General features: G+C 38.2%; 1 long non-coding RNA gene across 1 annotated transcript in view; it reads left to right on the top strand.

The window, feature by feature from the left end:
- LOC114487913 (uncharacterized) overlaps window positions 1-14,335 on the top strand; it is a 377,807-nt gene extending 363,472 nt beyond the window's left edge. The window contains exon 6 of the long non-coding RNA XR_003683475.2: window positions 13,672-14,335. This is a non-coding gene — a long non-coding RNA (uncharacterized lncRNA). The remainder of the gene's footprint in view (window positions 1-13,671) is intronic.
- Window positions 14,336-27,038: the final 12,703 nt, after the last annotated feature.

Raw genomic sequence — 27,038 nt, 5'->3', positions numbered from 1 at the left:
ATTTTATCTTCCAGGTCACTTATCCATTCTTCTGCCTGAGTTATTCTGTTATTGATTCCTTCTAGAGGATTTTAAATTTCATTTATTGTGTTGTTCCTCATTGCTTGTTTGCTCTTTAGTTCTTCTAGGTCCTTGTTAATTGTTTCATGTATTTTCTCCATTCTATGTCCAAGATTTGGGATATCTTTCCTATCATTACTCTGAAATTTTTTTCAGGGAGACTGCCTGTTTCCTTGTCATTTATTTGGTCTGGTGGGTTTTTACCTTGCTCTTTCATCTGCTGCATATTTCTCTGTCTTCCCATTTTGCTTAACTTACTGTGTTTGGGGTCTTCTTTTCATAGGCTCAAGGTTTGTAGTTCCTGTTGTTTTTGGTGTCTGCCCCCAGTGGGTAAGGTTGGTTCAGTGGCTTGTGTAGGCTTCCTGGTAGAGGGGACTGGTGCCTGTGTTTTGGTGAGTGGGGTTGGATCTTTTCTTTCTGGTGGGCAGGACTGCATCCAGTGGTGTGTTTTGAGGTGTCTGTGAACTTAGTATGATTTTAATCAGCCTCTCTGCTAACGGGTGGGGTTGTGTTCCTGTATTGCTAGTTGTTTGGCATGGGGTGTCCAGCACTGGAACTGGCTGGCCGTCGGGTGGAGCTGGGTCTTAGCGTTGAGACGGAGATCTCTGGGATAGCTCTCACCGATTGATATTACATGGGGCCAGCCAGTCTCTGGTGGTTCAGTGTCCTGAACTCGGCCTTCCCACCTCAGAGGCTCAGGCCTGACATCAGGCCGGAGTGCCAAGACCCTGTTAGCCACACGGCCGGGTACATGGGGAGTTTCTTGCCTTTTGGTAAGTCTGAGGTCTTCTGCCAGCATTCAGTAGGTGTTCTGTAGGTTTTGTTCCACATGTAGATGTATTTTTGATGCATTTATGGGGAGGATGGTGATCTCTATGTCTTACTCCTCTGCCATCTTGAAGGTCTCTCTAGAATAGGCAATTTTTTTTAAGTGGCACACAAAAATCACTGTGAAAGAATAATCGTTTTGTTCATTGAATCACATCACTTACTATACTAAAGAGGAAAGCCACTGATTAGGAGCAGAGATTTATAAAACTATGTTTGTCAAAGGACTTATATACAGGATACATAAATAATGCATATAATACAACACAAATAGGAAAGATGCACAATTTTTTTTTAATGGGCATAAGACCTGAACAGTTACTTCACAAAAAAGTATATTAAAGTCACTGATAAAGCCAGAAAAAGACACTATAATAAAATATGGATCAGTGTCCCTTATGAACATAGACAGAAAATCCTCAACGAAATTCTAGCAAACTGAATTCAGCAGTGTATTAAAGGGATTATATACCATGACTAAGTGGGATTTATTTCTGTGATACCAAGAAGGTGCAGGATATGGAAATTGATCACTGTAATGTACCACATTAAGAAAATAGAGTGAAAAAACCGATAATAATATCAGTTGATGCAGTGGAAGCATTTAACAAAATTGAACACCCTTTTTTGATAACAAAAAGAGAAACACTCAACAAACGAGGATAGAAGGAAAAAAACTTCAACATAATAAAAGCCATGTATGAAAAATCCACAATGATCATTATACTCAATGGTGAAAGGCTTGAAAGGTTTTTCTCTAAGATCAGGAGCAAGGAAAGGATCCCTGCTTTCACCACTTCTATTCAACATAGTATTGGAAGTTCTAGCCAGAGCAAAAAGAGTTCAGATATCCAGAATGGGTTTTGTTTTTGTTTGTTTGTTTGTCTTTGTGGTGCAATAGTCAGCACTTAATGGGATGAGACTAAATTGCCATAAAAACAACATCCCAAAGCGATTTGGATGGTTATTGTCAATTCTTATCACATTGTTTCTTCTCTCAGACTAAAGGAATGTATGATCTCAGTCACTTAAATACAAACAATCATGCATAGAAAAATAATAGAGGAAATACCCCAAGTACTAACAAAGTTATTTCTGGGTTTTGCCACAGATTAAAAATTTTTTTCTGTATTTTCAATTTCATTATCATATTACATCAAATATGATTTTAATAATAAATATCTGGCCTCCAATATATAGCATAATAATTGAGAACTTGGACTTTAGAGGCAGGCAAAGCAAAGTTTTAATTCTGTCCTTGCAAATTAATAGCTGTGTGATCTTCAGCATTTTTCCTTTCTAAGACTCCTTTTCTTTGCATTTTAAATGGAAAAAATAATATCTAGAGCAGGGTTTTTGTGAGAATTAGTTGAAATTATGTGTGTGACGTGATCAGAGGTATTTAATGAAAATTATTAGAATATTAGAATTATTAGAATTCTCTCATTCTTTGCCATGAGAAGAGCATGAATTCTGAAGAAGATTCTTTGGTTTTGTTGATCGGTATCACAAAGATGCAAATAATTTATATTCCAAACAGGATAGTTTTGAGAATAATAAGGGACACTAAAATCAATTAAAATTATATAATTAAAAATATATATGTTGGCTTATTATTTTAACTGACCTATAAAATAGTGCTATTCAAAACTATTTTCAAAATTAATTGTTTTCTAAAATAAGAATTTTAAATTCTCTTTAAAGTAAGAATTTTAAAAATTTACATAAAATGTAAAATAAAGCAAAAAATTTTTAAATTTCTTTTACAGTGATTATCTTATGAATAGAATATAAGCAGAATAATTGTGTACATATTCATGCACTTTAATCAGTTTCTTACCTGTGTCCATTTTTAATATTGTTACTGGTATTTTCTGAAAATTATATTTTTTTCTATATGGCAAATTATTTTCATTTTTAATTGCCTGCAACTTTTTTTTTTTTTTTTTTTTTTTGCGGTACACGGGCCTCTCCCTGTTGTGGCCTCTCCCGTTGCGGAACAGGCTGAGCAGGCTCAGCGGTCATGGCTCACAGTCCCAGCCACTCCGCGGCATGTGGGATCTTCCCGGACCGGGGCACGAACCCGTGTTCCCTGCATCGGCAGGCGGACTCTCAACCACTGCGCCACCAGGGAAGCCCAGCCTGATCTTTTCTGATGGTACAAATTGACTTGTTCTCCTCAAGCCCTCAAAGAATTCGATTATAAAAGATGATGCCCACCGGCATTGGTGAGGGCAAATCTTTACTCAGTCTACTGCTACAAATGCCAATCCCTTCCAAAAACACACTTACAGACAAATCCAGAAATAATGTTTTACTAGCTTATCCGGGCATCCTTTGGCTCAGTCAAGTTGACACTTAAAATTTACCATCACACAGGGGAAAGCCATCAGTAAACAAGGCAGCTTAGCTGGCCTCAGGGCAGTTTTGAACTTGAAACAGCACATCATAAGTCCCACTGTCCTTATCTTGGCCAAGAGCCAAAGTCAGGTACCCAGGCATCCTCAGAAAGAATCAAAGAACAGTCTCAGTTCTCTATATAGATTCTCAGCAAATGTTTATGGGTTCATTAACAGGTTCATTTACTGAATAACATGATTTGGTCACATTTTGAATCCATTTATGCCTACATAAAGCTATGACAGATATTTTTTAGCCTCTTCATAAACCCTTAAAATAGTTCCCTCAAGTAGAGAGAAGATGATTTGATTTCACGTCCCAAATCTCGAGTTACTTCTCTGTTGGCTCTCTTCTTAGAAGAGAGTGAGATTTTAATCCCATTGTATATATTTCATTTCATAAGACATGATTGCCTTTTTGTCTTTAATGCTTAAATTTAATAAGTTATTTTAAAGTCTTAGATTATTAAAGACATAATAAGTTAATAGCCAGTGTGCAAAGGCAAAGTGCCTTCACTTAGAAGCTTGAAATTGCCTTTTGCCTGAAGATAGTACTACTACCAAGAACATGCCACAAAGTATTTATTCAATGATAACTATAAATCCAGACATCTCATTGTTATAAATATAGATGCCTGGCAAATGCATGACCATTCATGGGTTCAGTTTGTATAATACATTGGTGTAAAATAGGTGCTCTCTGAAACTAGAAGAGTAGGTCTAACTACTTTTGTCCTGGAACAGCATGCCCTAGTCATATGTAAATCAATAGACTACAAGCTCTGTGAGGATAAAACCTTGTCAATCTCATGTATGGGTTGTAATGCTCAGCATAGTGATGGCACAGAATAGACATTCAATGTACATTTATGGAATTAGTGAATGAAAAAAGAAAAGAATGAATAAAGCTTTGCCTACAATTGTGGCTTAAATCTTCACTCAAGTTGAGGCCAGAGATTCTAATTTTCATTTTCTTGAAGAGAACTCAACAAGACCCAGCTGGTCTTTTTATGGGGAGTTAGAAGTGGCTCCAGAGGCATCTAGCCAATTCCACCCCAGAGATGGAGATGTGTAACACCATCAGGGTACCACACTAGTGAGTGGAGCAAGTTTTCAACTTTACCCAAGTTCTGGTAGCGGTGTGGTAAATGCAGCGATTAAAGAGATAATGATTTTGGCAAAGGAAGAATAAAAATCATATCCTTTTAAAATGTAAATGTAGGGCTTCCCTGGTGGCGCAGTGGTTGAGAGTCTGCCTGCCGATGCAGGGGACATGGGTTCGTGCCCCGGTCCGGGAAGATCCCACATGCCACGGAGCGGCTGGGCCCGTGAGCCATGGTCGCTGAGCCTGCGCGTCCGGAGCCTGTGCTCCGCAACGGGAGAGGCCACAACAGTGGGAGGCCCGTGTACCGCAAAAAAAAATAAAATAAAAAACAAATGTAAATGTAGGCATTTAAATTTAAATATCTATCCTCACCTCTCAAATGTCTTCCTTTCACATGTAAAGTCCAAAGTTTTTACTCTGATCTGCAAAGTCCCACATGATCTGCCTGCCACCCCCCTCCCAGCTTCCTTCTGACCGTATGTCTCAGAGCTCTTCCCCATGCTCAGTGCTCAGACTCACTGACCTTCTTGCCAGTTTTCAAACATTTCAAGCACGTTTGTAATCTTGGTGTCCTCTGTCTATACTCTGAACTCTTCCTCCAGGCCTCTGCAGCAGGGTCTCCCTGGCTTCCTGTAAGTCCCTGCCCAAATGAGATACCTCATCAGTGTGGCCTTTTCCGGATAGACATAGCATCTATGACTCCTGGGTATATTATAGATTTATTTACCTACTTGCTTATTGTTTGAAATCCCCACCAGGATGTACATTTCTCAAAAACAAGAAAGGCAGGAACTTTGTTTTTTGGCAATGTTTTTTGCTTTTGTTTGTTTTTCTTATGTTCTTTCCCCAGTTCTTAGAACAATGCCTAGAACACACCAGGCACTCCATAAATACTTGTTGAGTAAATAAATGAATGACTAAAGAGATGGATTAATGAATGTCATGACTGCTGGGTAGGCTCTAAAACAGATAAAAGGAAAATTTCCCTGATGTCATGTAAATTTCCGTGAACCATGACAACAAACATGAGAGTGATGCGGAGAAAAAATAAACATTTTTCTATAATTTCCCTTTCCTCAGATACACTTGACCTTCCTTTGTGCTCAGGGGTTGTGTCTCTGAAATGAATATTGATGGACAGTTCTTGGTACTGCCCCAAACAGTTCAGATACTTGAGGCTAATTAACACTCCGTCCAGTAATGCTGATACAGAGCAGTAGATTTATACGAGAAACAGTTTAAGGCCAAAACGTCATGCCTTTTCTTGACTGATCGTATTAAAAACTTAACAAAAAGATAAATAACTATTTGTTTTTCTAAAAAAAGAAAAGAAAAATATACCTTTAGTTAATTTACTGTTGTTAAATATTTTCAACAACAATTCCTTGAAAAATTATTAAAATTTCACTGGGAACAGAAACATATCTGCATTGGGCATTATCAGAATTACTAAGAAGCAATGGTAAAAAGAAATTCCGCATTTTTTATAGCGATAGCCAATGACCAAAATGATTCCATATTTATAAATCCCTTTTAGATAGAACTTTACTTTGTTAAATATAAATAACAAACCATTCCTTTAATTTTTCTTCCTTAATAAAGGAGATAATTGTATTTGAAGCAGATGTAAATAATGAGAACTAAATTATTTTTCTTTTTTTTATTGAATTATTTTATTGATTTACAATGTGTTAGTTTCAGGTGTACAGCAAAGTGATTCAGCAAAGAATATATATATTATTTTTCAGATTCTTTTCCATTATATGTTATTACAAATTGTGAACAGTTTCAAATATGACATTTGTAGTTAATTTAAAATTGATTATTTTTCAGATCCTTTTCCATTACATGTTATTACAAGATATTGAATATAGTTCCCTGTGCTATACAGTAGGTCTTTGTTGGTTATCTATTTTATATATAGTAGTGTCTATCTCCTAATCCCAAACTCCTAATTTATTCCTTCCCTACCCTTTCCCCTTTGGTAACCAAAAATTTGTTTTCTATGTCTGTGAGTCTATTTCTGTTTTGTAAATAAATTCATTTGTATGATTTTTTTAGATTCCACATCTAAGTGATATGATATTTGATATGATATGTGTCTTTCTCTGTCCGACTTACTTCATTTAGTATAGGGTGGGCCAAAAAGTGCCTTCGGTTTTTTAAGTAAAAATAAAAGACACATTTTTCATTTTCACCAAGAACTTTATTGAACAACATATTCACCCTTTTTTTCCACTACCTTCTGCCATTTTTCAGGCAACCTCATAATTCCATCTTCCCAAAACTTTTTATCTTTTTGAGCAAAGAACTGTTTCAGGTTCCTTTTACAGTCTTCCAGGGAATTGAAATTTTTTCCATTAAGAGAATTTTGTAAAGACCGAAGTAAATGGAAATCCGAAGGTGCAATGTCTGGTGAATACGGTGGATGAATCAGAATTTCCCAGCCAAGCTGTAACAGTTTTTGCCTGGTCATCAAAGAAACATGTGGTCTTGCGTTATCCTGATGGAAGATTATGTGTTTTCTGTTGACTAATTCTGGACGCTTTTGAGTGCTGCTTTCAGTTGTTCTAACTGGGAGCAGTACTTGGAATTAATCATTTAGTTTTCCAGAAGTAGCTCATAATAGAGGACTCCCTTCCAATCCCACAATATACACATCACCTTCTTTGGATGAAGACCGGCCTGTGGTGTGGTTGGTGGTGGTTCATTTCTCTTGCCCCATGATCTCTTCCATTCCACATTATTGTACAGTATCCACTTTTCATCACCCATCAGAATTTGTCTTAAAAACGGAACATTTTCATTACGTTTAAGTAGAGAATCACATGTGGAAATATGGTCAAAAAAGGTTTTTTTCCCTTAACTTATGTAGAACCCAAACATCAAAGTGATGAACATAAACAAGCTGGTGCAAATGATTTTCAACACTTGATTTGGGTATTTTGAGTATGCCAGCTATCTCCTGCATGGTACAACATTGATTGTTCTCAATTAATGTCTTGATTTGATCGCTATCAACTTCAACTGGTCTACCCGACCGTGGAGCATCGTCCAAGTGAGAAATCTCAAGCAAGAAACTTCGCAAACCACTTTTGACACATTCAATCAGTCACAGTACCTTCTCCACACACTGCACAAATCTTTTTGTGCATTTCAGTTGCATTTTTACCTTTCTTGAAATAATAAAGCATAATATGCCCAAAACGTTGCTTTTTTCCCTGTTATCTTCAATAATGAAGCTGGTACAAATGATTTCCAACGCTTGATTTGGATATTTTGAGTATGTTGGCTATCTCCTGCATGGTACAACATTGATTGTTCTCAATTAATGTCTTGATTTGATCGCTATCAACTTCAACTGGTCTACCCGACCGTGGAGCATCGTCCAAGTGAGAAATCTCAAGCAAGAAACTTCGCAAACCACTTTTGACACATTCAATCAGTCACAGTACCTTCTCCACACACTGCACAAATCTTTTTGTGCATTTCAGTTGCATTTTTACCTTTCTTGAAATAATAAAGCATAATATGCCCAAAACGTTGCTTTTTTCCCTGTTATCTTCAATATTAAAATGTCTACACAAAAATTCACCAATTTTGATAAGTCTTTTTTTAAATGAACACTGATATGACAGCTGTCACATACAATCTAACAAAATTGTTTCAAATGAAGTTAAAGACAACTAAGTGCTACTAGAGCTATCTTATGGAAAAAACCGTTCAAACCTTTTGGCCCACCCAATGTGATAATCTCTAGGTCCATCCATGTTGCTGCAAATGGCATTATTTCACTCTTTTTTAAGGCTCAGTAATATTTCTTTGTGTGTGTGTGTGTGTGTTTGTATATATATATATACATACCACATCTTCTTTAGCCACTCATCTGTTGATGGATATTTAGGTTTCTTCCATGTCTTGGCTATTGTAAGTGGTGCTGCTATGAACATAGGGGCTCACATATCTTTTCAAATAAGAGTTTTCATCTTTTCTGGACATATGCCCAGGAGTGGGATTGCTGGATCATATGGCAACTCTATTTTTAGTTTTTTAAGGAACCTCCATACTATTCTCCATAGTGGCTGTACCAATTTACATTCCCACCAACAAAGTAGGAGGGTTCCCTTTTCTCCACACCCTCTCCAGCATTTATTATTTGTAGACTTTGATTATGGCCATTCTGACTGGTGTGAGCTGACACCTCATTGTAGTTTTAATTTGCATTTCTCTAATAATTAGGGATGTTGAACATCTTTTCCTGTGCCTATTGGCCATCTGTATGTCTTCTTTGGAGAAATGTCTATTTAGGTCTTCTGCCCATTTTTTTATTGGGTTGTTTGTTTTTTTGATATTGAGCTATATAAGCTGTTTATATATTTTGGAAATTAATCCCTTGTCAGTCACATCATTTACAAATATTTTCTCCCAGTCCATAGGTTGTCTTTTCATATTGTTTATGGTTTCCTTTGCTGTGCAAAAGCTTTTAAGTTTAATTAAGTTCCATTTGTTTATTTTTGCTTTTATTTCCATTACTCTAGGAGACAGATCCAAAAAGATATTGCTGCTATTTATGTCAAAGAGTGTGCTGCCTATATTTTCCTCTAGGAGTTTTATAGCATCCAGTCTTACATTTAGGTCTTCAATCTGTTTTGAGTTTATTTTTGTGCATAATGTTAGGGAATGTTCTAATTTCATTCTTTTACATGTAGCTGTCCCGTTTTCCCAGCACCATTTATTGAAGAGACTGTCTTTTCCCCATTGTATATTCTTGTCTTCTTTAGTGAAGATTAATTAAGCATAGGTGTGTGGGTTTATTTCTGGGCTGTCTATTCCGTTCCTGTGATCCATGTGTCTGTTTTTGTGCCAATACTATGCTGTTTTGATTACTGTAGCTTTGTAGTATTGTCTGAAGTCTGGGAGTTTTATGCCTCCAGCTTTGTTCTTTTCCTTCAGGATTGCTTTGCCAATTCTGGGTCTTTTATGGTTCCATATAAATTTTAGAATTATTTGTTCTAGTTCTGTGGAAAATGTCATTGGTAATTTGATAGTGATCATATTAACTCTGTAGATTGCTTTGGGTATCATGGCAATTTTAACAATATTAATTCTTCCAATTCAAGAGCATGGGATATCTTTCCAGGTCTTTGAATCATCTTCAGTTTTCTTTATCAATGTTTTATATTTCTTGGCATATAAGTCTTTCACCTCATTGGTCAGGTTTTTTTTTTTTTTACGTGATTTTAAAAGGCATTGTTTTTTTACTTTCTCTTTCTGATATTTCACTGTTAATGTAAAGAAATGCAGCAGATTTCTGTATGTTAATCTTGTATCCTGCTCCCTTGCTGAATTCGTTTATCAGTTCTAATAGTTTTTGTGTGGAGTCTTTAGGGTTTTCTATATAGAGTAACATGCCATCTACATGTAATGACAATTTTACCACTTCCCTTCCAATTTGGATACCTTTTATTTCTTTTTCTCATCTGATTGCTGTGGCTAGGACTTCCAATACTATGTTGAATAGAAGTTGTGAGAGTAGGCATCCTGTCTTGTTCCAGATTTTAGCAGGAAGCATTTTACCTTTTCACTGTTGAGTATTATGTTGACTGTGGGGTTGTCATAAATGGCTTTTATTATGTTGAGATGTGTTCCCTCTGTACCCACTCTGGTGAGAGTTTTTATGATGAATGGATGTTGAATTTTATCAGATACTTTTTCAGCATCTATTGAGATGATCGTGTGGGTTTTGTCTTTTCTTTTGTTGATGTGGTGTATCACATTGGTTGATTTGCTTATGTTGAATCATTCTTGTGACCCTGGTATGAATCCAACTTAATGATGGTGTATGATCCTTTTTATGTGTTGTTGGATTCAGTTTGATAATATTTTGTTGAGGATTTTTGCATCTCTGTTCATCAAAGATATTGGCCTGTAATTTTCTTTTTTGGTAGTGTCTTTGTCTGGTTTTGTTATCACGGTGGTGGTACCTTCATAGAATGACTTGAGAACTAAATTTTAACAAATATTTACTACTACCATTAAGAACACAGATAATACTTATCAAGTCATGCTCTGTGCTAGGCATTCTTCTATGTTATTTTAATGCACTAATTCATTTAACCTTCACAACCACCTAGTGAGATAAAAAATATTATTATTCTCATTTTAAAAGAGGAGATGAGGAAATGAGGAAATGAGGTATAAGGGAACTGCATACAAAGAAGTGCCCATAAGATGGAAATATGGTTTAATAAATTATTGCATATCTACTCCACAGAATATGATCCAGACATTAGGAAGAATGAATTAGAGCTATACCAATTGACTTAGAGGAATTTCCATGAAGGGTTGTTGCATTAAAATAGCAATATATAGAAAACTGTGAATGATATGGCCCTATTTTAATAGAATAAAAACATAAAGTGTCCCATATATTTATTCATTGTATTTGATTCTCTGCATTGGTTATAGAATAGTGACCAGACAAAGGCCAACTTAGGGGTAGGGGAGCAGCCAACAAGGGTGACTGAAGAAGAATGATTAGTAAGTGCAGTAGGAAGAGAAACAAGGGAGCAAGTTCCAGGAAGCCAGATAAAGAAAGTGGTTCAAGAAGAGGAGTGGCAACAGTTACTGCTGGATAGAGTAGAATGGGCCAATGGGTTTAGTGACATGGAAATAATTTATGCATTTGTAATCTTTTCAATATTTTTTTTATTGTAATGGGGATGGAAATCTGATTGGAGAGTGTTCAAGACAGAAGGGGAAAATGGAGGAAATAGACAACCACAGTCAAATCTTGCAAGAGAGTTTTGATTTAAGAAAAGAAAGGATAATACAGTAATATAGCAGTAGCTGATAGGGGGTGCTTTGTTTCGTGTTGACTGTTAAGATGGTAGATATTTCAGAATGGTTGTATGCTGATGAAAACAATCTGGTAGAGGAAAATTGTTGATGGAAGAATAAGGAAACAATTGCTAGACTGATGTTTTAAAGTAGATAAGTGGAAATGGATTTTAGTAAACAGATGAAGGGAATGGTCTTGGAAGGTGCATAACGGTTCCTGTGTCATAAACAAAGAGGAAAGCAGAGTATATGGTACAGATTCTGGGTATTGGCAGAGAGGTGATGTGTGAGGGTGAACATGGAAGGAAGTACTGGAAGTTTGAAGAGAGAGGAGAAAGTAAGGAATAAACATCTAGGAGAGCGGTAGAGTAAATGAGTACAGAAATGCAGTAGGATTTCCTGCCAGCACTAATGTTCTTGTTGAGGTTATACATTTAAGACAAGCACAACCAAGATTTTTCTCCAGACACATTCAGCAGCCTAGGGACTCATCTGGAGTAGGTAATGTTGAATATAAAGAGGGTAGGCTGACACAAAGATTGGCCCTGGGTGAAGCGGGGGAGGAACTGACATAAAAGGGATGATGGATAAAGACAGGTGATAGGCTCAAGAAATTATAGGTCCCAGACAGACCAAAGCTTTTTTGGAGTTTGAGTATTAAAGGGAGTGAGCTGAAGAGATGGAAGGCAATGGTCAGAGAGTGGAGTGCTTAAAATTCAAGATTGTGAAAGGGATGTAGTTTTTTATTATTATTGACAGGATCTAGTAGACAGTCATAGAACTGAAAAACTGAGATAGAATGAAATTTCTACATCATTAAAGGAGAGGAGGTTAAAAGACTGCAAAACAAGCTCACTTTACATGGATATTGAAATCAGGTGGGAGGAGTGAGAGCACGCTGTGTAACAAAATCTTGAGGAGTAGCTTGAGGATCTGTAGATGACTGCTGAAAGGGCAGGGTGGGAGTGGATGGTTTAGTATGAAAGAATGAGCTTTAAGGTTAGCATTCCTTTGGAAGGAGAGAGGGACAGTGCTATTGACAGGAACAAAGAGGACAGTTACTTCTGGCCTATGGGAGATTAAAAATAAATAAAACCCAGCCCCCTCTGAGGGTGCTGCAGAAGAAGCAGTTTTCACAGGGAAGAATCAGGTTTGAGATAGAGAAAGCAGATTGTGGTTGGCTTTTGTGGTTGCAAAAAGATCGGTTCCTAATACTGGAACCTGTAAATGTTACCTAATTCGGAAAAAAAAGGTCTCTGCAAATGTGATTAAGTTAAGAATCTTGAGGTGGGCGATGATCCTGGATTATCCAGGTGGGTCCTAATTGCAATCACAGGTATCCTTATAAGAGACAGAGGCAGAGGGAGATTTAACACAAATAGAAGAGAAGATCCCAAGAAAAGGTGATGTGGAGATGGATCAGAGAGATTTGAAGGTGCTTACTTTGAAATTTGGAGTGGTGTGAGAAGACAAGTAATGCCAGCAGCCACCAGAAGCTTTAAGAGGCAAGGAGTTGATTCTCCCCTAGAACCTCTGGAGTGAACACAGTCCTGCTAACACTTTAATTTCAGCCCAGTGATATTGATTTCCAATTTTGGGGCTCAAAAATTGAGAGAGTAAATTTCTGTTGTTTAGGTCACTGAGTTTGTAGTAGTTTGTTACATAGGAAACTGATATACAGGTGAAGGAAAGAGTCAAAGAAAAGAATGGGAAGAGAGTGGACTTTGTTGATGATGGACCTTAAGTTCCAGAGAGCACAGGGCAAGTGGGAGAACAGAACTGCAGAGAATATGGAGCTGAGAGACTGAGATGAACCTGGGATCTTTGGGTAATGGGTGGCTACCCATTAAAGAGGGATAAGAGAGTGGTGGAATTAGCACTGATGACCTAAGAGGCAGACTTTGACTGGAGGAAAGGGATATACATATATACATGTATAAATACATAAATATACACATATGTGTATTTATAGATGTATATATGTGCATATGTTTGACTGTATATACATAATATGTGTATATATTTATACATGAGTTTATATGTAGATTTATCATTATGTGCATATATTTGTCTAGTATATGAATGTGTGTATTTACATATTATTTTTAAATCATGGAGAAAATGGAAGGATAAGAGTTTGGGTAGAGTAGGAGAAACAACGGGGACAAAGAGGGAAAGAAAAATGCTGGCACTCAGAAAAGAAAACAAAGCAAAAAATGAAAGGATATGTAAGGATCATATTTAAACATTCATGTAAAACTGCATAGGTGTGTATATGTATAAGAAATTTTAAAAAATTAATTTAAAATAAATTTATAAAAACATAGTTTGTATAGCAATGAAAGTGCCAAAAGACCTTGTTAAAAGTTAAATCCAAACATACATGATGCTAACAATCTGATCTTAGTTTCCCCTGCATTTGCTCTTTGTTTTTTGCAGTTCACTGCATTTATGGTTCTAACTGATCCAATGTGTGCAGACAATTCAACTTACAGCAGCTCCAGGTCTTCCTCTCTGAATCACCTCTGGACCCCTCCTTTATGTCTCTGAAAGGAGGAGAGTAGCATCTGTGTGCTTAAAGGAGGTTGCCTGAGATGACCTTAAGGTAGGTCTACTTTGAGAACCTGGTCTCAGAGGAAAATATGGCTAAGAATTTCTGGAGATGGGTATTTATTTTAAAAAATAGCCTTGCCATCCAAATTTTCTTCTTATTAACACCATTTGCCACCAAACAGTCTTATGATTTCAAATCTAGGGTCCTTCCTTGAATAAGTACTAAACAAGCTGTTTTACTTGTTTGGGAAGCTAAAGGCATTGTATTTTTTTAGTATCTGTCACCCCCAAAATCTCACTCGTGTAACCGTTTAATGCAAGTCTTGGGGCTATGCATCCTTATCCTGGATCTTCATCACCCAGAGATAGACTGAGAAAGAAAAATGCATGGAGGATTGCTAGAAAAGTTTCTGTGGGGTTATCATACATCACTTCTACTCATATTCCTACTACTCATACTAGTCTTAGACTCTGGAGCCTGACTACCTAGGTTCAAATCCTGATTTTACCAATAACTGCCTGTGTGTCTTTAAGCAAGTTACTTAACCTCTCTGTGCCTCAGAATCCTAAACTGTAAAATGTGATAACAGTCAATGGCAATGACCTCATAGGTTTGTTGTGGAGAGTAAATGAATTAATCCGTACATTGTACTTAGTTTTTGGTACATAGTAAATACCAAGTAAATCGAACTGTCATTATTATTATTATTATTAATTGTTGGTATGTGGGCAAATAATCCCCCTAAAAAGTGGATGAGTGGAGAAGGAAGAAAGAATGAGATAAAAGCTAAAAATAATAAGGGAAAGAAAAGTCAATGACCTGTGTTAGGATTTGGGAGGCTGCAAATATTTGGGGAGAAATGAAGACACACAGAAAAACCACAAAAAAAGAAGTAAGAGCAGGGGCCTGGTGACTTGAATCTCATGGATATACAGAATCAGTACATTAAACACTGGGGTCAGGAAAGTTAAGTAATGAGTATGTATGGGCAAAGTTGTAGAGTTCTGGGGAAAAATCTATCTGTAAAATCTCTTTCATTAAGGTTAAAAGTGTGTCTCAGGTAAATTTAGAAAACTAAAAAAAAAAAACAAAAACAAACCCACAGAAGCACATACTTAAATCGTGCACGATAAGAATAAGTTCAGATGGGAAAGAAGTACATTTTTACACATACTATTCAAAAATTTATTGGGACAGCAAAACTTCCATGTAACTATAGCCAAGTACACAATTCCCTTACTTACTTGCTCACCCAACAGATTGACAACAGAAAAATTGGCTTTTAACCTCACCTTGCCCAAGGACAACTTTCTCATTCTGAAAGGAGTTTTTAGTCCCAATTCATAAATGCCTCTGCTTATATTTATACATTTTTATTTTAGAGAACACTGATGAATTTTTGGCAGGCTGTGGGCTACTAATGAGACACATTGTCTCACAATCTTCTTATCAATCTTTTAAATTAGCAGTCAAATGTCACAGAACATAGCACGCCTTCCGCAAGCATATATCTTGTACTAATGGAATTGTTCTATCGAGATTTTACAATTTCTGGCATTTTCCAATATAAAGTAGAATGTGGTCTGAGGTAATACTGGGGATTTTTTTTTTTTTTTTTGCGGTACGCGGGCATCTCACTGTTGTGGCCTCTCCCGTTGCGGAGCACAGGTTCCGGATGCGCAGGCTCAGCGGCCATGGCTCACGGGCCCAGCCGCTCCACGGCGTGTGGGATCTTCCCGGACCGGGGCACTAACCCGCGTCCCCTGCATCGGCAGGCGGACTCTCAACCACTGCGCCACCAGGGAAGCCCAATACTGGGGATTTTATGTGGACTTGTAAAAGGAACTTTTCTTCTCAGCTTTATATTCTGTCTTTTGGAACACTTTCAAAGAACTGTTTGGGTGGCCTTAGGCAGGGTCTTTTAGAAGTTGGTTTATGTGTGTGTGGATGGATGATGGCCGATTCAAAGAGAAGTGCCAAAGTGGAGTTATCAAAATTGTCATTAAATTCAATGTTGATATTTGTTTGATTCACACTTGCAATAAAAAATGTAATATGTCAGTTCCAACACAATTAGAGAATTTTTAAAAAGAGATATACTGATTGGCATTTCAAGGTGATGTGTAATGTAACGGAACAAAAGTTCAACTTGTGTTAACAAATACCTTCATCTTCCGAAACCATATTCCCTGTTGAGTAGCCATGCCTTCCCCTCCCCGCAGCCCTCTCCATATTATTTATTTGGCAAGCACTGAATATTCACCTACTATTCTTTTGGTACTGAGGGTAGGAAACTAATATGATATGCATGGTTGTTATCCTGGAGAAAAGTTTTCACAAAATGATTGGAGCCATTTCACAAAATGCAGCTTTTAGATGTCATTCCCTCTCAGAAGGAGAAACAGAAATAGAGTTCCAGTGCTATGGGCTGAATTGTGTACCCCCAAATTTGTATTTCGAAGTCCTAATCCCCAGTACTTCAAAATGTGACTATATTTGGAGATATAGGGCATTTTAAGGTGTGATTAAGTTAAAATGAAGCCATCCTAATCCAATCTGACTGGTATCATTATACGAAGAGGAAATTTAGGCACAGAAAGAAACAGGAGGGATGCACATGCCCAGAGGAAAGACCATTTGAAAACACAGGGAGAAGGAGGCCATCTGCAAGACAAGGAGAGAGGTCTCAGGAGAAACTGTTACCAACTCAGGTCCTTGGACTCTTTAATCACCAGAAACTGATAAGAGGCCAGAGGAGAAATTCAGGCAAGGCTTTACTGGGACTCGTGCTGCATCCTGAGGGAGCGAGAACAAGTAACAGGTGCCCTTGCTGGGGGTGGGGGCGTGAGGTTGTTCCTTAAACGTGGTAACAGCAGGGGTGGCTCCTGAGTTGGGCAGGAGGTGTAGCTTAGGTGGTCTGCCCACCCCTTTGGTGGTACTGTGTACAGGGATCAGGCTCAGTATCTGCTTTTGCTCTCAGCACCTCAGGAATGCCAGTTGGTTTGTGGCCTTTTCGTGTCTTATTGTATATAATTGCCCCAACTGCACATGCGTGCAGTTATTTTTAGTCCCGTATAGTTTCTTTGTATTCTGTTGCTCCAGGAGACGTTTGTCCAGGTGCAAGCACTCTAGTACTTTACCAGATCCCAAGTACTCTGGTAAAGGGTCCCAGATCCCAGACTATCTCAAAACCAACCCTTCTGACACCTCGATCTTGGACTTCCAGCCCCTGGAACTGTGAGATTTTGCTATCTTATTATGGCATTTTCTTTACAGCAGCCCAGCAAATGAATGCACCCAGTTTGTCAAGATCCTCACCACAATTTTTTGTACTAGACCCTTTTCAAAGTAAAATTGTACTGGACAAAGTTAAATAGGCAAGGAAGGCTTTATTCAAGACTATTGATAGAGGGGAGAGAGGTTGAACTCAACTCTGTCAAAAAAGGGCAGAAGAGTTTTTAAGCCCTGGGTGAGTGAATGGAAAATTACTGGAGGACTGCGAAGGTTTATCAGTGGGATGTGTCCAGCATGATAGGTTATTCCTGAGTTTCCAAATGTCTCTGTAATTAGGCCATCTGTGTTTCCTAATTGGTCTCCATTTGATGTTAGGTTCCTACCCTGCCAAAGAGCTGGGAGTTAGGGGTGCTGTTTCCTTCAATGTTTCCAATTCAAAGAGATGATTCCCAGGTCCTTGAGAGAGACATTCCTGGGTTGTAAATCTGACAAAAAGTTGGGGAACACTTTCATATATTTCAAAGGGGCAGAGAAAGAATTTATAATTGCAAGTTTTCTAAAGTAAATGCTCTAAGAAAAGGAAGGTCAGGGGGCTATAGTAGCAAGAAATCTATCTAAAGTTTAGCTGAGCTGAGGGGAACATTACAGCCATCTCAGTCAACCCTTTTGTAATGGAACAGGCTGATCTTTAGTCCTGGAAAGGCATCAGGTTCCCAGCCATTGATTTGCCTCTGTGCTCTTGCATATTGGTGTCCCTGGATGCCATTGAAATGGGGCAGGGTGCATCCCATAGTACTGGACTAAGAATTTTCGGTCATTTCACAGAGGTCAAGCAAGCAAGATCAACAGGCATGAAAATAACCCTCTACTATGGCCATTCTGGGCTTCCGCTAATGGTGCCTTAGGCTGGGTCTCATTCAATATGCACCCCATTTCCCACCTCAAATCACTCAGACCCTAGCAGTTACCCATAAGTGCTTTCCAAATAGCAAATGTAGGGCTCATATTCTTTAACTTCTCCATCTGTTTCTTTGTTTTAAAATAACACTGCTTTAAAATTGGTGCCACCAAGGAAAACAGGTAATGCTCTGTTTTCATCTATTTCCTCTGTCAGGAGGTGCTTAGGCATTGAGAGAACAATCCCTCTTTGCCTTACAGTCCCAGGAAAGTGAGCACTGGTGTGACAGCATCCATGAGTACTTGGGAAATTACCATATAACTGCACTGTACAAAACACCAGTGGGATGCAACCACTGGAAATGCACATAGTCATGATTGGAGTTACAGACTTGAGCCACAGCCCGTGCTAGAATGCAAATAAGCTGTTTTGTGGTGCGTAGCAGTTTTCCAACCGACTCCTAAATAAAAGGAAAGTCTTTAGGTGAAATCTCAACGTTTCTTGTTGAACCCTGGGGGTTTTTCACAATCCAAAGTAGCTATACAGACAAGTTTCCTCTTTTCTTAGGGTAAAAAAAAAAAAAAAAATTAAATAGAATGACAACCTGGATGTATCTTTGATGGAATTATAAAGCCAAAAGCTTTAACACTGTGATCCTGGTCTCTCCATTTAAAGGGCAGAAGAACAGAGCAAAAGGTAGGCACATTAGGCTTCCAGATATATGCGGATTCCATTCTCTTCTATAAATATCCTCATTGTAATTGCTGGCTTCCGGTTAGGATAAATGCATTCAAATTTTGTTGTGAATGGCACCAACTGGCTTTCTGCCTTTGGGGTTGATACAATTTTGCTATTTCCAAGTGTGTGGTAAACCAGGGTTCCCAACCCCCGGGCCACGGACCAGTACTGGTCAGTGTTCTGTTAGGAACCGGGGCTGCACAGCAGGAGGTGAGCCACGGATGAGCCAGTGAAGCTTCATCTGTATTTATAGCCTCCCCAACACTCACATTACCGCTTGAGCTCCGCTTTCTGTCAGATCAACGGTGGCATTAGATTCTCATAGGAGCATGACCGCTACTGTGAACTGCGCATGCGAGGGATCTACATTGCGCGCTCCTTATGAGAATCTAATGCCTGATGATCTGAGGTGGAGCTGAGGCTGTGATGCTAGCGCTGGGGAGCGGCTGCAGATACAGATCATCATCAGCAGAGAGGTTTGACTGCACAGAGACCACAATAAATCAGTTGCTTGCAGACTCATATCAAAACCCTCTCAGTGAGTGGCACGTGAAAACAAGCTCAGAGCTCCCACTGATTCTGCATTATGGTGAGTTGTATAATTATTTCATTATATATTACAAGGTAATAATAATAGAAATAAAGTGCACAGTAAATGTAATGCGCTTGAATCATCCCCAAACCACCCGCCCCCCACCGTCTGTGGAAAACTGTCTTCCACGAAACCGGTCCCCGGTGCCAAAAAGGTTGGGGTGTGCTGTTGTAAACAGAGAAGAGAAAGAAAAGAGTGAAAGTGAGATTAGGGCTTTGGCAACAGCTCACTCCCAAGTGTTATTCACAGACCAAAAACACCGTGGAGAGTGGGGATACTCTTCTCCCTCACGCCCTCCCCAGTCCTTACCAAATGACTTACAATTTTTTTTTCCTCTTCCTGCCCAAATCAACTGCTATCTCCAAATGACCCTTAATTCTTCTTTTACCTTTTCACATGTTTTTCAAATTAAATGATTTTGGAGCTGCAGGGTGAAGTGACTTGAATCATGCATAGCCTTTCACTAATGTAACTGATTCAGACCATTTTCTAATCATGATTAGGTACATTGCCTCATATCCAGATGGTGGTGTTTTTCCTGCACAGACTTGTAGATGTAAAGGTACAACTTCTGTGATACGGATATTCATTCAACAGGTATTCATTGAGTACCTCTGATACATTATGTGCTGGGGTTACAGCTGTGAGAAGGGAGTGGGCCGCTCCCTCACAGAGCTTCCAGTCTTTCTAGGAAAACAAGTAATTAAAATGAAAAGTAATAAAGCTCTAAGATCTCCTGGTGGTAGCACCTAACCCAGTCTTGCCTGAGTGGAGTTAATAACAGATGAAGGACATGGACAAGACAACCCAGACGTAGCAGCGTGACATTTAATCTGAAAACTAAACAGAATTTAGCCAGGTAAAGTAGTGTGTGAAAGGGACCCCAATAAAGGGAATAGGAGGTAAAGGTCTAGACTCTAGAGGCAAGAGAAAGCCTGGCTTTGGGTAAATGAAAGTACTTCACTATGGCTAGAGAAGGAGAGAGTGACAGAGACAAGAAACAAGAGGAAAGGTACATGCAGAGTCATTTATAAATAACCATGTAAATCTGTTTAAAGAGTTTGGGATATAACCTTAGGCAATAGCAGCTAGCAGAAAAAAAGTCTGCTCACCGGGGCACAGGATGTCACTGAAGAAAACGGCTCTTTCTCATCATTGATGGACTCTGCCCAGGATAGACCGACACATGATCCTCATCGTGTTTTCTCTCACTGCTAGCTGCCAAGAATCCATTCCAGAGGGAAAAAGAAATTAGAACATTTAAAGATTTTATAAATTGGAAACTAGCTGGTTAAAGCAGAAGTGGCACCTCCAGGTTATGCTGTCCAGTACAGAGCTGGCCTCTGGACAGTCTATCCTTTGTCCCAAATTAGCTTGCCCACACATAGGGCCACTGCTAGACCTTCCCACACCTTCAAACAAATTAGAAAAAGGTGTCTCCTATCTGAAGCCGCTCAGCACCTGGGTGCAAGGCTTGGCCAAGAGAATGGAGACTGGATTTCATCCCCGACTTGTAACTCCTCTGGTCCCCCCCAACCTTGAACCTGAATGACCTTAGGCAGAAGATCTGCACACAGAGACACACAGCTTGTCTTTTGTTTTGCCTTTATCTTTATATGTCCTAAAATTCCACTAATTAGGTGTTAATTTGGGAGAATAATTGTCCTCTAAAGACTTAAAGAACAATTAGGTGATGAAATGGGAGATAATTTATGCAAACGAATTCGATCATCTTGCTTCTCCCTAGTTGGAAATAGTGGAACTGAGGGAACAAGAGTCTGATTTGGAGATGAAGGCAAGTTGTTATTTTAAACCTTGATGGCTTTAGTGGGAGGGACAGAGAGAAGATGGAAATTTAGTATAATTATATGGAGTATTTTATTAAAAGGTAGTGAGGGTATGAGGCCTGGGAAAAGAAAGATTAAGCAGTCTTGAGGAGTGCTGAATGGAAAATGTGAAAGGGCTAAATACAAACTTCACTTGTTCTAAAAATGTTCCTGAGCTGACCCTGCCTCCAAGGGTCACGGTCCTTTCTTTCTAGAATGCAGCCTTCAGACTACTACTATTAATCCTACAGCTCAGGGACCTTGTGAGTTGCATTAATTAATTTATTTTTTTCCTTCTGGCTGACCTGAAGACCTAATCATCATGGCTAATATTGTTTCAATGGGTAGATGTGCTTGGAATTCCAAACCACCTTGCAAGTCCATGTGTCAACTTGGAGTTAACTTAAATAGAAATCAAGGAATATTCTTTTCTTAAAAGTGACTTCTGAGTGGTATGACTTAGCATTACATTTCAGTAGATCAAACAAAAACAAGGTAGCAGAAACACAAAATGGAAAAGTTGTGTAAGGCAAGTTGCCTGGCACCCAAATAAACTCAATTTCGTAAATTTAAGTATGTACTGATTAATGGTAGGGGGTCACAGGCACAGACACAGAGTTGATTACTTCCTACACAATTTCACTTTAACAGTATTACTGGAAGACAGTTGAAATTTACATTTTGATTAAAAAAAAAAGCCACTTGTGCTCTGGGTTTCCAGTGGAATTCAAGTTGACTCAGCTTCAGTGGGAGTCATACCAAGAAGTAGACACTGTGCCAGAGGCTAAGTGTGTATCACCTCATTTAATCATTACAATAACTCTTTATGGTAAAGATTACATTCTTCATTAGTCAAATGTGGAAACTGAAGCACAAATCTAGGGTCACTCAGCTAGTAGGGGATGGATATGAATTCTGTTTTATGTAGCTCCATAAACCTTGCTTTTTGTAATGTACAATTTTGCTTTCTTTCTTTTTTTCTCAATAATTCCTAGATGCTTACATATGCCAGATGTAGTGTGCTCCCACTTAATCCTCACAACAGAACTCTGTTTATTTACACTTTATAAATTAAGAAACTGAGGTTCAGTAATGTTATGTATATTCCCAAGGTCATACAATGGGTATGTGGCAGATCATATCAAAAATTTTAAACTAAATTTTAAAAATCCAACTTCAGTTCTTCTACTCCCCAAAAGATTCCTCTTTCAAGATGTTCTGTCCTGAACTCATTGAAACACAGTTATGCCACGTAAGAAAAAATTGGTGCTCTGATGCTTTCAAAACCTACCTGTCTTTTGACCTCCCTCTCAAAATCAGGTTCTCTCTACACTGGTAGAAAAATAATCTCATATATTAATCCAAGCTATATTGATGGCTGAATAGTGAGTTCATTTATTACAGCTTTCCTTGCATGTTTCCTAGGACACAGCAGAAGACAGAGAGTTCCAACCCACTAGAATGACCCTCTCTTGTTGGAATATTAGATACTGAGGCAGAGCTGTCAAGGAGTTATACACTTGTGCGAACATTCGCTTATCACACTCCTAAAATCATATGATAAGTAAATAAACCCAGGATATGCATGGATATTATGATGGAAGATTCCTATGGTATGTATTCACATTAATAAATATATAATATGACTTAAAACAGCACAACAGAGCAAGGTCTCATGACCCTGCAACAGATCTGGAACACTCCTTGGTTCTAAATTTCTTCTCTTTATCATAAGAGGATGGAAACTCTCTTTGCTACAGTCAGGAAAATCTCACACACAGGTGATAATCTGAGAGAAAAGATATGAAAAACATGTTGAGCAGGGGGGCAGTCCTGGATTATAGTATTTTTTCTATTTCACATATTTGAAAACCTAACACTAAATACTATATAAAGAAGGTGTAGTGATTTTCCCCATTAAATTAAAAGACTATAGACAATCAGCAGAAAAAATTGAAAGAAAAAATAAAAAACCCACACTACATTGGGAGAAGCAATACTTACTCAATTTCTTAGATTGCCTCTCCAATCAAGTTAATGATATTTTCTTCTTGTCTACTAGCTTAATAAAATATTGGCCTACAAATCTGGGGATGGGAAAGTGTTAAGGCTTCACACTTAGCTGAATTGTGACCTCAAATTTTGTCCTTGAGTTGCTTCTCCTTCTAGGTCTTACATCTCTGCTCTTCTACACGTGAGGTTTATTCTTAGGTTTACCACATGACATGGCTGAGATGATGACCAGAAGCTTCAGGCTGATAGCCTACCAGCTTAGCAAACACCAATTGGAAAAGAGTGGTACTTTCTCTAGAAACTCAAGCCAAATTCCTCAGATTTACACTGATTTGCTTGGTTTTTGCCATATGCCTCTCCCTGAAAATCACTGTGGCTAATGGAAAGTGGATGCCCTGATGGCCATACCTGGCTCATTTTGGACCCCAACTGGTAAGGGTGGTGTCAACCTGAGTAGAACTACAGGGACTGATAAAGGAAGAAAGTGGTTCCCCAAAGAAAGGCTAGACAGACCAAAAGAAAAAATAAACTACCACAAGTGTTCTTTCAAAAGATTGGATAGATTGACTCATTGAAAAATCCTTTTAATACAAAGGAAAAATAAAACATAAAATGAATTAGAAAACATTAAAAAAAATATGTATCAAAGGCATAGCTGTTGATTGAGATATGATTAAGGTGTCTTTGATAGTGTGCAAAGAATTATAGGTAGACCAACAAAAAACAAAGAACACCTTTTTCTTTGAAGTACATTTAATAAGTGTCAGATTGTGTTGTATCCAAAGTTGGCAAGAGAGAATGTTGACTGGGCAACCTTTGATTAATTATGCAGTGACAGCACAGTCATGAGTCGGAAGGAACTAAGCAATGTTCCCTAGGTTTGTGTGACCCTGTGGTTCTTACTTTAGAGTCCATAACACCAGAAGAGAAGCATGTGTCCAGAGAGAATTTTTAAACAGATAGAAGGAGATTCAACATATGGAACTCATTCAATAGGTTAAATCATTTCCAAGAACCAGAATATGCCCCCCTCTTCACTTCTAACTGGCTACCTCCTTCTTCTTCAACTATAACCTGCGCTGACCACCTGTCTTGAAAAAGCAAGGGACTAGAGGATGGGTTGGCCCAGCTGATGCACTGGCAGTTAACATTGACTCTGGAGCAGAGTGAAAATGGGGACTACAGTTGAATTGCAGTCAAAAACAAGCTTACAAGGAACACTGAGAAGAGTTAAACACAAGAAACAAGTAGAGGGCACCAACCAGATCTGAAGCATTGGCTCACCAACAAACGGCAGACAAGAGAGGCAGGGTGGATTTAGGGAGAAAATCCTGAAAAGATCTGAGCGCATGGAGCCTGAGGAGAGAAACCCTTTTATTGACATCCCATCGCCTATGCTCACCAGCTTTGAAGAACACTGAGTCAATTGTGTCCTCCGGGAAGCTCTCCCAACCCACTGACCACACAGACACACCAGTGTCCTTGATTGTAGTTTCACCCACACTATAGGTGGTCAGGAAAGAAAGATCCTCAAAGCAAAATTAGAGTGTTGTAACCATAAGAAAAAAGAACATACACACATACATAAATCCCCACAAAAACATATGTCTCAGACTGTTTTGCTTACCACAGGCAGAAAATGGGTTGCATTTTGAAAGAATGAGTAACATTTCTCATCTTCTAGATATAGCTCAGTATTTATGAAACCCCATATAATGTGCAATGGATTATGTGCAGTGATGGAACTTCTGTCATTGCACATTTTGATGTAGTTATTTCCCCAAAACAGAAAAAACCTCAAGTGCCATCAAGAGGTATTTTGCTTTGTTTCCTAAGGCCCTCTCTCCTTCTGGGGTCACCACCTGTACATCCAAATATTACTACCCAATTGAGAGGAATATAAATAACTCATTCCACCAGGAACAGAGTCAGAAAACAAGCCAAGAATAGAAAACCGAAATCATTAGTGCAAGGGCATCTCAGCCAAATAAAGAGCAGTAAGATGTATAACAGTTAAGGGAGAAACAGCATCAGTAGCTTGGTTTTAAAAGAGAAAATTAGGAAATAACTAGACTTTTTACTAAGTGCAACAAATCCTGCTAGTAATAGTAAAACCTGATTTGTAAGGTACTCAGAGACTTAACAAGTTTTTTCTAAAATACAAGAGATGCTCAGAGATGACAACCAAGTATAAGGGCAGCATCAATAGGGAAAAATGGTACCCATGGAGAGAGCATAACAAATTAAGCCCCAAGGGATTTTAAGATAGTGTGAGAAGGAACCTAGCTCTCTAAACCACTGAACAATAGAACTACCTTGGGACCAATGACCAATGAATAAACTAACTCAAAAATATGTACTTGTTTTTAAAGGTCTCTGCAATTAAATGTATATTTTTAATTGAACTATTAACCTAAATTTCATGAGCACCTTACTCACTTTGTTTTCCTTCTGTTATTTTTAACTGAAATTATTTCCATAAAAGTTCCAAATTAAGAACCATAAGTTCATATTCTCTGAGGCAAAAATACCTGACTCAAATGGGACCTGAAGGTAGATGGACCTCACTCTTTACCTGGTTACTATCTGGTCCGCAGGGAGGAAGAACCTGTAGCTCCCATTTAGCTCATTCACTCTTACTTACTACATAGAGATATAGAGGGAAAAGAGAACAACAGAATTATTCCGGGATAATTACTACGACTACTACTATTAATAATAAATAATAGAGTGGGCTGAATTTGTCAGACTACATAGATATGACTACCCAGACTAAGTTTTCTATTTAGTTGAAAACCCATGCTAAGAAATAAGCAAATGGGTGACTGAAACTCTATCCCTATTGACAGCTGTCAGTGCTGATGTGTCTAAAATTCCTTTCCAAATAGGTTTTCTCTACCTTGTCAAAGGCAAATGGTATGAGTGTGAAGGAAAGAGTAAGCAGATCAAGGGCAGAATTATGGGGGTGGGGAACGTCCTAGAAACTTCTTCTTGAGACCCAGCAGTGCAGAACTTCTCGGCCCTTTGTCAGTTGAGAAACTAAGGTTCTCACTGCTTAGCTGGTGTGAAAGGTGAGCAGACTGATGAATGTGGAGATGTTCTGATTTACAAGGTAGATGCGTCAGGAACACAAGCTTCATGCCCTATGCACTTCTGCTTCCAAAGGAGCTTTGGAAAGTCAGCTAATCTACATTTCTCCATTTACAAAAAAAGTAGTATTTACCTCCCCATCTACCTCAAAGACATCTTCTGAGAAATAACCAACAAATTTCCCACCATGCCCTTCTCAAATGAAATGTGATAAAAACACTAGTAAGGCTAGTAAGACTAAAACTAACTTTTTCTTTTTTTGGAAACTGTTTCTCTGTGCTATTGAAAAATAGAGCTACAGCTAGTCCTAAATTTAACTTAATTATTAAAGTATAAGGAAGTTCCAAGTTCTAAATATATTAATAAAGTTTAACAACTTTAAATATTAAAATTTGACATTTAATTTGCAATTCTACATGGCAAAGCACTTCATAATATCCTTGTGCTTCTTCAGCCTTTTATTAATGTGAGTTGTAGAAACAAACTGTAAGTACCATATTGAAACTTATTTATTTGTTTAGAATAATAGCATTGCTCAATCGTGCACAACATATTCTTATTCTAGACCTAGTAAAAAGTGAACGATGACTACCAAGACAAACTATGTCCTATGGTTAGCAGAAGAAAGTCATAGGGCCATAAGAAAACACACACACACAGACACACACACACACAAAATTTGTCTTTAAATGAAATTCACTGTTTTTTTTCCCCTATCATAACTTCAATCCTAGCTATTAAAATCCTAGTTTAAAACATGTACCTAATGAAAAGCTTGTGAAATATTAGCTTTTAGATGGCTGCAGAGTATTTGCTATTTTTAATTCACATATTTTCTAAACAAAAATGATCTCATCACTC

Source organism: Physeter macrocephalus, chromosome 15, assembly GCF_002837175.3.
Source record: "Physeter macrocephalus isolate SW-GA chromosome 15, ASM283717v5, whole genome shotgun sequence".
Classification (NCBI taxonomy): domain Eukaryota; kingdom Metazoa; phylum Chordata; class Mammalia; order Artiodactyla; family Physeteridae; genus Physeter; species Physeter macrocephalus.
The sequence above is the reverse complement of the archived record's forward strand: the minus strand, read 5'-3'. Positions and strand labels throughout refer to the sequence as shown.